Genomic DNA, 12500 nt, shown 5'->3' on the forward strand with positions numbered 1-12500 from the left:
TGATGCTCACCAGCATGATAAAAGATATCCGAGTTATTAACTAAACCTCCCTTCAGGTGTATTGGTGCATTCAACCCACACGGCAGAATTACCTGGGGTGGAAAATTACCGGGGTTTAGAATTACTTGGGGTTTATAGAGAATATGACAAAGAGGATGCAGCCTAATTTAATATATACATGTATACATGTATATATATAATATACATGTATATGTATATATATGCATACATATATATATACATATATATATATATATATATATATATATATATATATATATATATATATATATATATATATATATATATATATATTGCAGAATATTGCAAAGATGTCATAGCAGTAAATTAAGATTCGGAAAGTCTGGAGATAATATATGCTATTATGTGTGTTCGATATATATATATATATATATATATATATATATATATATATATATACATATTATATATATATATATATATTATATATATATATATATATATATATTATATTTATATACATATATATATATATAGATATATATATTATATATATATTATATATACTGAACACACATAATAGCATATATTATCTCCAGACTTTCCGAATCTTAATTTACTGCTATGACATCTTTGCAATATTCTGCAACAACTTTGAATTTCTAATACATCCCCACTGATGATAACTTTATGCCAGGTTACTTATAACAAATAAGATTCATTTTAAAAGAACAAGCTAAGTGGCTGTTATCTAAACCTCACATTATAGAAAATCTCCATTTTCGTACTTTTTAGAACTGAACAGTAAACCAAAGCTTTAAAACTCACTCTCTTAGGACAGAAAACTAATAAATAAAACTCATTACAATTGTTCCCATGAAGCAAGAATATCTCTCCCGACAGAGTTTATTCGTCCATCTCAGATTCCTGAAGATTCCCTGTTTATGGGAGGCAACTGGAATTTCTTGGGATAGCAAGGATTTGGATTAAGACGACCAGGAGACTTTCAATTTTCATGTGAAGATAGGAATACTACCTGTTTTGACGTAAAATTATTCCTCTCCTTGTCAGGGCTTTTTATTTCAAACTTTACTTCTGTTTATAAAAATTAATAGAACTTCTCTACATTCAATCTATAATTGTTGGACAGATTTGAAATTAACCATTAATAATTTGTAATCAGAATTTTTTCAAGTAAAACTTATTTTGCATTTATAAATTATATCTGTGTTGACAGAAATGATTATCCTCTTTGTCAGAGGATTTATGGCTTTATCTTTATTGATAAAAATTATGATAAATTTTGTACAGTTAATTTATGGTCATTGGACTGGATTAATATTAATTCATCTTTGATTTGTATTCTGAAGCTTTAGGAAGTAAATCTTGTTTTGTATTTACACAATACGTAGAACAGCCTTATTTTGACATAAAAAGAAGAGGGTTCTTAAGAAAGGTAAACATTTTCGTATTACGCATAATGACAAAATCTTTGGTATTCCTCATTAGTGAACCTGAAAAATGAATAAACATTCATAATTACAGTTTGGCATGCATAATTATTATTTTTATTATCACCATTATTCGTAAAATGAACCCTATTCATTTGGAACTAGCCCATAGGGGACTTGACTTGAGATAATTCAAGTTTCTAATTAATGATTTTGTTACAACATCTGAAATTGAATTTGAAAGGCTCGTCACATTATCTTTTTCATTTTACTGCCTCCATTTTCCGTCCAATCCAACGTACGCTGTTTTCAGCCTCTTATATTCATGAAACTTTTCTTTTCTGGGCATACAATACCTTGCCTGATTGCAACCTTTTCTCTAGACTGTAATAGCTAGTATCTACGTCCTCTCTCTCTCTCTCTCTCTCTCTCTCTCTCTCTCTCTCTCTCTCTCTCTCTCTCCTCTCCTCCCACTTTCTCTCGTCTCTCTCTTTCTTCCTTCCAATTTTTTTCTCTCTCTTTCTCTCTCTCAGTTTTTTTTCTCTCTCTTTCTCCCTCCCAATTCTCTCTCTCTCTCTCTCTCTCTCTCTCTCTCTCTCTATTCGGAACAAATGAAGACCAAGTATAAAGACAGAGAGAGAGAGAGAGAGAGAGAGAGAGAGAGAGAGAGAGAGAGGAAAAAAAAGAAAGTTTCTCATTCCTGGCACCAACTTCATCAGGGCTCCCGAAGTGTGACTGACTGACAAGGAGAAAACACTGGAGGTATACGTAGAAAGACAGACGTCGACTTCGGCCGCGATGATGCGCCTATATTAGTCTGTCGTGTGGCTTCCCCAGCAAAGATGTTTAATCCCTGGTGAATTGGCTCTCTGCTTCCCCCGCCGGGAGAACAATATGAGGTACTGGATTGGGACACGAAGAATGGTTTGGTTTTATGTTTGCTTTTATTCATTTATTTTTTCCTTAAGTCTTCTGCGGTATTGGTTGTTTCAATACGAATAGAGCTCGTGGTAACATCACAGAAATTAAATTAAATGATTTAGGGGCCTTTAAATAATTTTTTTTAATTTATCCTGATATATTAGTTTATTTTACATGTATACAGAAGCCATAGTAATCTCACAGAAATTACAATAAAATAATCTAGGGATCTTTAAATAATTTTAGTTTTAAATTTATCTTGATTTTTCTCTCGAGGTCTTCTGATATATTAATTTATTTCACATGTATACAGAAGTCATAGAAACATCACAGAAATTAGAATGAAATAATTTTGGGGACTTACAATAATCTTTTTAGGCATTTAACCCTAATCACCAGGATATAAATTGTTAAAGTTTTAATTGACAAAATGATTTTGTGGTGATGTTGTCTTATAAAATATAATGTTTTTTTTTTTTTTTATAATTTTCAAAAGTGTCACGATATCAATAGTGAATAATCTTCAGATATTAAACATTTAATCAGAAGCCATCTCATGTCATCTCTTTATGTAAATTGCCAAACTTCGACACAATGGTCTAGCCAAAATTAGTATATGCTAAGGGTTACCCTTTATATTGTCAATTAATGTTTTTTTTCATTTCCTGTGCCTGTTCACTATATATATATATATATATATATATATATATATATATATATATATATATATATATATATATATTATATAGTATATATATATATATATATATATATATATATATATATATATATATTATATATATATATGTGTGTGTGTGTGTGTGTGTGTGTGTGTGTGTGTAAGTATTCTTTCCAGTTCTATTCTTTTGTATTTAGTCGTTGCTCATCTTTTTCATTTTTTTTATTTTTTTTTTATTTCTGACTTAATCTTAACAGTACTCATCTTCCAACTCAATGCATCCCATTTCCAAACCAATTTCGCAGTAACCATAGATATAAGAAGAAACTCTCTCTTTCCCTCCTACCTTCTTTTTTAACTCTCTCTCTCTCTCTCTATTTTCTCTGTCTCTTACCTTATTTTTCAACTGTCTCATACCTTCTCTCTCTCTCCTACTTTATTTTTCAACCATCTCTCTCTCTCTCTCTCTCTCTCTCTCTCTCTCTCTCTATCTCTGTGTGTGTGCAGCCTGCCGAAGAATTCCATCCAAAGAAGTCGAAGAAGAAGAAGAAGAAGAAGCTCGTCTCCACCTTCTCTCCCAGACCCAAGACGATCCAAAGGCTTCCCAGCGGCTTCCCAGCCACAGTCGGAAGAGATCTAATCTCCTTATTCGACGGAATATACCATTCACTGCTCGCCCATCCCCCACCCCCGCCACCCGCAGACCCTAACCTGGGTAGCGCCACTCCCTTACCCCTACCCCAACCACCCTTATTATCTTAAGAACCTGATGTCGTTTCCTTTTTTCCTTTACTTCTCACCTCTCACGTTAGATGGCTCTCGTTGGCTTCCAGGCAATTTTCCTAATGCACTTCTCGTCCAAGTCTGAAATTGTAAATACGAGGAAGATTTTTTTTTTTTTTTGCTTTTTTTTTCTTTTTTGCTTTCACCTTCGCTCTTGGGCACCTGATTCTTTATAATGTTCGAAAAGGTGAGTTCTTTTCGATTCCCGGCTTCTTTGGAAGACCGTGCAGCTAGCTGGATTATTTAAAAGTCGTTTTGGGGCTGAGAGAAGTTTCCAGCGGCCGCCTCCCTCCTCTCTCTCTCTCTCTCTCTCTCTCTCATCTTGTCTTGTCTTGGATTAAATCAGGAAGAGGTAAGTCTTTCATTCGCTTGCTTTTGGGTTTAGGAAAACGGTTTACTTAGAATTTTCTCTCTCTCTCTCTCTCTCTCTCTCTCTCTCTCTCTGTCATGATTAAAGTCGGCTCACTGGAAGTCTCGAAATTAGCTGTTAATTCTTAGAAAAGAATAAAAATTAATTATTTATCAAATAACACAGGAGTCATAAAAAGGTTTGATAAGATAAATATTTTAAATAATTACATTATTTGTTTTCTTTAATATCGATGAGAAAATATTCAATGAAAGACATAATTCGTTCTATAAGTTAATATATATATATATATATATATATATATATATATATATATATATATATATATAGATATGCGTGTGAGTGTATGCATGTATATATATATATATATATATATATATATATATATATATATATATATATATATATATATATATATATATATACTTACAAGAAAATAGCAGGAGAAAATAAACCTCGCTAAACCAAAACAAGGAGGAGGGAAAGTATCCAACACCAACACGAAAGAAAAATTGAATTACTGTCGGAGCTGGAATACTGGAAGTGAACCAAGCTTTGGAAAAGCAGGGGCGAAAGTTGTGTCAAGCTGGAAAAAAAAGCCAAGGAAAAAGCTAAAGGATGTAAAGAGAGAGAGAGAGAGAGAGAGAGAGAGAGAGAGAGAGAGAGAGAGAGAGAGAATGAAATGAGGAGGAGAAACGAAAGAAAAAGAAAGAAAGAATACGAGAGAGAGAGAGAGAGAGAGAGAGAGAGAGAGAGAGAGAGAGAGACTGAATGGGGAAGAGAGACAGAGAATAAAGGAGTATGAGAGAGAGAGACAGACAGACAGGAGAGAGAGAGAGAGAGAGAGAAACTGAAGGGGGAGAGAGACAGAGAATAAAGGGAGTATGAGAGAGAGACAGAGAGAGACAGAGAGAGGGAAGAAACTGAAGGGGGAGAGAGACAGAGAATGAAGGAGTATGACAGAGAGAGAGAGAGAGAGGAGAGAGAGAGAGACCTTACCTTACAGACCTTACATCTTGTTCGGGTTGCCCCAGGTCCCTCAGTGTGAGGCACCTCTAATGTCTACCAGAGAGTTGCTAGTACATCTTCCGGTATATTTTGCATCTTCCAATCTTGGATGGTCTGGGATGCAGTTTAGATATTTGTCGAGCTTATTCTTAAACACATCTACGCTCACTCCTGATATATTCCTCAGATGAGGCTGGCAACGCATTGAATAGACGCTGCATTATCGATGCTGTGGTGCGTAGTGGATTAATGTCCTGTGTGCTTTCCTTATTTTTCCTGGTATAGTTTTGGGCACTATTAATCTACTCCTCTGCTTGCTCTTTCTGATATTTTTAGTTCCATGATATTTTCTGCTATTCCTTCTATCTGTTTCCATGCCTGAATTATCATGTAGCGTTCTCTTCTCCTTTCTAGACTATATAATTTTAAGAATTGTAGTCTTTCCCAGTAGTCTAGGTCCTTAACTTCTTCTATTCTAGCTGTAAAGGACCTTTGTACACTCTCTATTAGTGCAATATCCTTTTGATAGTGTGGGTACCATATCATATTGCAATATTCAAGTGGACTACGAACATATGTTTTATAAAGGGCATAATCATGTGTTCAGCTTTTCTTGTTTGAAGTGCCGTAACAACATTCTTCCCATTTTTGCTTTTACATTTTGCCAACAGAGTTGCTATTTGATCATTGCATAACATGTTCCTATTCATCATCACACCAAGGTCTTTAACTGCTTCCTTATTTGTGATGGTCTCATTTATTAGGTCCCTTATATGCATATAGCTTTCTTTCTCTGTCTCCATAATTTATTGATTCAAATTTATCAGAGTTAAATACCATCCTATTTACCTCTGCCCAATCATATACTTTGTTAAGGTCTCTTTGTAGAGCGTTCCTATCTTCATCACAAGTAATTTTCTCTACTTATTCTTGTGTCATCTGCGAAACTACTCACTACCGAATCCTTCACATTATTGTCTATGTCTTCAATCATAATAACAAACAGATATTTGCAGCTAACACCGTACCTTGCGGCACAACGGATATTACCTTGACTTCATCCCGATTCTCGTCGTTTGCAATAACTATCTGTTTTTCTGTTGTGTAAAAATTCTTTTAACCATCTTCCTACTTTATCCACGATATTGTGTTTTCTAATTTTCTTCGCTAATATATTATGGTCTACTTTATCAAAAGCTTTTGCAAAGTCTAAATAAACCACATCTGTTTCATTTCCGCTTTTCATATTTTGAATATGTTCTCACGGTGGACTAACAGTTGGGTTTTGTGTACTTTTCCGGGTACGAAAACCACCTGTTGTCCTTTATTAAACAAATTTATTTTTATTAAATGTTCATATATTTTTCTTCATTACCCATTTCATACACTTTCATAATATGTGATGTTAGACTCACAGGCCTATAATTACTTGCCTCTAGTCTTGATCCACTTTTGAAAGTAGGGGGTAATATATGCTAATTTATGCTCATCATAAATCTTGCCTGTATCTACTTTGTCTTAATAATATTGCAAGTGGCTTTGCGATAGAATGAACTACTTTCTTTAACAAAATAGCAGGAATTCCATCAGGCCCTGCAGCAGCTCCATTTTTAATTTCATTAATAGCCTGCACAATATCAGCTTCATTAATATCTATGTCAGCTAAATATTCACTATTTTCTCCCTTACTTCTATATCATTATCTTCATTATCTATTTCTAGGGGTGAATTCTCTCTTATATCGTTCTGCCAGTAGTGCAAATTTCCTTTTTTCATTCGTTTAATCTCCCTTCAATTCTCAGAGGGCCTATTTCTATTCTTCTTTTATTCATCTTCTTCGCATATGAGTATAATAGCTTGGGGTTTTTGGGGGGGGCTTGATATTTAATAGGGTTTTTTCTTCCAAGTCCCGTTTTTTCATTTTCTTTTGATTGTATATCTTTTGTTCTGCATTTTCTATCTTACTTTTTAGTTCTATAACTTTCCATGCTTTTTTTTTCTTTTGCAAGACCTTTTTTCCACTTTCTGATTTTCTGGAACAAGATCCTTCTGTCTCTTGGTATGCATGAATGATGTTTACTTTTCTTCTTCGGTATATATTTTTTCCACTATTTTCTCCAATATTTTATATAATATCTCCGTATTTACCCTTATGTCATCACTTACGAAATGTTATCCCAATCTTTGTTTAATTCTTCATTAATTTCTGACCATTTTATATTTTTACTGTAGAAATTGTATTTTCCATATCCTTCCCACTTTTTCATTTCTTGCTTATCTCTATTTTTCACTTGCTTTGGAATGAACTGTTAATTCTATGACATTATGGTCTGAAATATTCGCATTATAAACTATTATTTCTTTAACATAATTCATCTCGTTCACAAATACTAGGTCTAAAGTATTTTCCTTTCTTGTTGGCAGGTGATTTATTTGTTGAATGTTGTATTCTAGTAGCATATCTAATAGCTTTTCAAATTGCCTCTTATCTTCTGCACTACTATTACTCTCTTTTTTATATGTATAAGTACAACCACAATCTCCTATTCGTTCTTTCCATTCTACGAAAGGAAAGTTGAAGTCACCAGATAGGAGAATAGTCCAGTCCTTGTGATTTCTACATATATCATCCAATTGTTTTCAATTATTAAGTCAAACTCTTTAGTATTAGGAGGTCTATTTATAAACTAATGTTTCATCAATTTTTCAGAGTTTTCACAAAATTCTACCCAGCTATTAGTTCACATTCTGAGTTACTATATTTCTCATATATTTTTCCTTGTTTTTTGTCTTTCCCATATATTGCTGTTCCCCCTTGATTCCTATTTTTTCTATCTGATCTATAAGTTTGGAACCCTTTTATTTGATCATCATTCCCAGTCTCTTGGGATACCAGGTTTCACTATATTCATTATATCTATTTTCTTTTCATTTTGGGTTAGTTCTTCTAAGTACTCTATTTTTCTTTTTGAGTTAGCTCGTTAACCTAAACCCTGCGCATTCATCACTATTGATGGTTTGCGTGTTTTCTCCTTCATTTAATACTGGTAGTAATAAGGATTTTCCCATGTCTCTTTCCTGTTCTGGTATGTTGTTCTTTTTTTTCATTTCCAGAAATTCTGACATTAAAATATCCAACTTTTCCATAATATTTGATCTTCCTTCATCATAATTATTCATTTTGTGTCCTGAATCTGCAATTTTCTCCGTTTCTGCAATATCCTCTTGCATAATAAATACAGTTATTATCTCTTGAGTAGAATTTCGGAGCTGATGTTTTTGAAATTTTTTGCTGACAACCTCTGCATATCTCATTGGTGGTTTGCTTTTCTCTTTTACCTGATATTCTTGATTTCTCTCTTTATTTGTTTCTTTCTTATTTTGGATTTTATTACTTGGTTGGTTATTTATTTGATTATGATTCATGGCTACAGGGTGCATATATTTGCATTTTTTGTCGAACTTACATCCTTTTCCTTCTTTTAGGTTTTTTACATATTTTTGGATTGCAGATCTCTGCAATCATCCCATATCCATCTAAGTATGCACAAATTTACCATATATTTCATAGTTTTGACATATCTTAGGATGTTTGTAGTAACATCTTTCTCCAAATCTGCAATTCCCTCTTTTCAAAAGGTTGCAGATTTTGTCTTTCTTGTCTATTTTTTCCTCTTTCCCGTCATTGTATAGATCTGGGTAGAGCCTCTTCGGGATTTGCTTTTCTGTTGTCATATCGTAATTTATTTCTTCGTAGGTATGCTGCTTTATTGCCTCATATGTAGTATCAATGAGTATCTCTGCATCCATACTTTTATCTTGTTCTTTGTTTTTTTTTCTTATTTTTTTTCTGTCATTTCATTTTTGTTTACTTCTCTTCCGTTTTCCTCTTCTTCTTTTCTTCTTCTTCTTCCTCTTCCTCTTCTTCTTCATCAACTATTTGTACATTCAATCTTGATTTAATAACATTGTCTATCCATGATAGACATGTTGAACAAAAAATTCTTGTATCTTTTCTCAAATCTTGTATTGACCATCAAGACAACTGTGGATGGGTCGGAATGTTGCATGCAGCACCATTTTCTTATTATTGGTTTTGTGGATTGACTATGCTATACCAAACCAAACTTACCCAGTTTGCATGCTTTTGGCATTCTTTTTCCTAATGCATCAATTAGGATATTCACAAGATTCACCTTATTCATTTTCTTTGTCGGAATATGTTGGTTTATGTATATTTCTTTATGAGTCTCTTGACCACTTGGATTTTATTTGGAACTTCTTCAATTATTTTCAAGATGTTTCATTAGATTTGTTCCAGTTTGAAGGATTATATCCTTCTAAATATATCTATGAATGCTTTTGTATCTTTTTGGTTTAGGACTGTTGCTGATTTCATAGATGAGAAATGCCAGTTCCCTTCCTGCTACCTCGAGAGAGAGAGAGAGAATAAAATGAGAGAAAACGAAAGAAACGAAAAAAGAAAGAATACGAGAGAGAGAGAGAATAAAATGAAGAGAGAACGAAAGAAAAAGAAAGAATACGAGAGAGAGAGAGAGAGAGAGAGAGAGAGAGAGAGACTGAAGAAGCTTATGAGAGAGAGAGAGAGAGAGAGAGAGAGAGAGAGACTGGAGGGGGATAGAGACAGAGAATGAAGGAGTATGACAGAGAGAGAGAGAGAGAGAGAGAGAGAATGAAATGGAAGAGAAACGGCAGAAAAAGAAAGAAAGAATACGAGAGAAAGAGAGAGAGAAAGAAAGACTGAAAGGGGAGAGAGACAGAGGCTGAAGGAGAGAGAGAGAGAGAGAGAGAGAGAATGAAAGGAAGAGGAAACGAAAGAAAAATAAAGAAAGAATACGAGAGACTGAAGGAGTATGAGAGAGAGAGAGAGAGAAACAACATTATTTATTGCATTTCTAGAATTCTCCCGGCGCGTAAGCTATTCTCCGCAGTAGTTCACAGAGTGTTTTCCCAGGGAATCCTCTCTCCGGGGTTTATTGCGAGCTGAAGAATGAGAAATTACACCAAATGAACTTCGGGCTGGAATCACAGACGAGAGACTGAAAGAATTCATTTGTTTTTTGTTTATTTTTTAGACAGATCGAGTTTCTTATTGAGTGGTAACGATGCATATTTTTTCGTGGTTTGGAATTTAGAACGAGAAAATTTATAGGGTTTATTTATATTTTATCTTATTTCTATTCTACGTCGAATCTTTTAGAATATGACCTAGTTTGATCCATTCGGATGGCTTCATTATTTTTTACATATCCCTACATGAAGAAATTAATTTCCCTATATGATTCAAAAATCAATTGTAAGGGTGCCCGTACTCTCAGCCTCTTCAGGTTAATATATATATAGTATATATTTATATATATATATATATATATATATATATATATATATATATATATATACATAATATAATATATATATATATATATATATGTGTGTGTGTGTGTGTGTGTCTGTGTGTGTCTGTGTATATATACTTTATAAGAGTATCATCAAAGCACCTATACAGGCATCTGTCTAGAACTTGTTGCAATGTTCTTTGATATTCTGGAACCAACGTAAGACAAAAACTAACCAGGGCAAACTTTACACACACCAAAGCAAGAGCTTTTGTTTAACCCCCCCCCCCCCCCCCCCCCCCCCCCCCCCCCCCCCCCCCCCACTTCCCACCTCCCTCCCTCTGACCCGAAGCATTGTTTCTGCATAAAACTCGTTGCCAGGTGAAATTTCAACACCGTTAACCCCCCCCCCCCCCCCCAAAGAGGAGAGCGAAAGAAATCGGTGCAAAAAATCCACCAGAGAGCAAAGGTGAAACTTTGAAACGGTGGAACTTCGAATGAACTTAACTGGTGGAATTTCTTTGCGTTTTATTAAATTAAGTTTTTTTTTGGTGGGGTTGGTGGTGGGGGCGGGGGACTCAGGCTCTAATTGCCTGGTATTTTCAAATGCGTCTCTCATCTGCCTTTTGAGGACTGAACTTGATCTGTGGACTCGAAAATGAAATGAGATGTTAGGCAATACATAAGGTTATTTTATATCCAGTCTATGAAACTGTATAAATGTTCTCTATTGAGACTCATATTAGGTAATGCATAAAGTGATTTTATTTCCAATCTATAGATGTGTGACAGTGTTTACATAATTTGTTCATTTGAATTTTAGGAATCAAACGTTATTTACACTTTAGATGTCTTTATTGAAAGAAATAAGACTATTTTGCAGTTTGTGATTATATAATTTTTTCAAGTGAATTTTATGTATGAAGGGTTAGTTTCAATGTTCATGCCCTTATAGAATAACCAGGTTTGTTTATAAGGTTCTTAAAGCAGAAAATGAATCTGCTATAAAGACTGATAAATAATAGCTTTTTATTTTATTTTTCCATCATTTTTACATTTCAATTTAAAGAATCAGGAGTTATTTTTACATTTCATATCTTTTTAGAATAATATCTTCACGGTTTGTATGTTCCATATGCACAAAGATAGGTGATCAGTCTGTTGACATTTTATTTTCAGTTTTGCAGGTAAGTCATGTGTATAATCCCTCGTCATAACTAGTTCAATTTCATTTCCATGCAAAGTCTCTTCCTTTCCAAAAGGAAGGATGCCTGATATTATACGGGATAAAATAAGAAAGAATAAAGAACTTGGAAGTATGCATCTTCAATTCCGTACACCTGAGAAACATGAAGCTATTTGTATCGTGGCTGATTTTATCAGGTTGCAAGAAACAGGGGATAAATTATTGTAACAAGACATATTTTTTTCACATTTCATATGTTTTTATATGTGTACACTACTTGCATTAAAATGAATAAAGTTCAAAATCAATTTCTTTTTCAATTTCGTCAAAGAAATGGAAATAGGTAAAGGAAAAGTTTCTGGCTAAAAAGAATTTCAGGGAAAAAATAAACCGAAAATGAAAAAAAATACATAAATATATATCGTCCCGTCTGGACAAATGTTGCACAAGCAACCTGCCTGCAATTCAAATCACAGGTTTTCCACAGCGATCTGTATACGAAGTGCAAACGAAAGTCTAAGGTACGAACTGACTTAACAAAAGGCTGCTGGGAAGAATCAAATGAAAGTCTTTTATTTTAGTTTTTTTTTCTTCTTTCGAGTTCTCTCTGAAAGCTGATGCGGTGTTTTTCTTTTTACTTTCCCTCTCACCAAAAAAAAGAAAAACTTTTTTTTTTGTCTTCTGTGTTGCCTGCGTTCTCTTTTATGTGTTTGAAGAAGGGAGGAATTGGTTTTAGACCCTTTGACGATTAAAAGAAAGGAAA

Source organism: Macrobrachium nipponense, chromosome 11, assembly GCF_015104395.2.
Source record: "Macrobrachium nipponense isolate FS-2020 chromosome 11, ASM1510439v2, whole genome shotgun sequence".
Taxonomy (NCBI): domain Eukaryota; kingdom Metazoa; phylum Arthropoda; class Malacostraca; order Decapoda; family Palaemonidae; genus Macrobrachium; species Macrobrachium nipponense.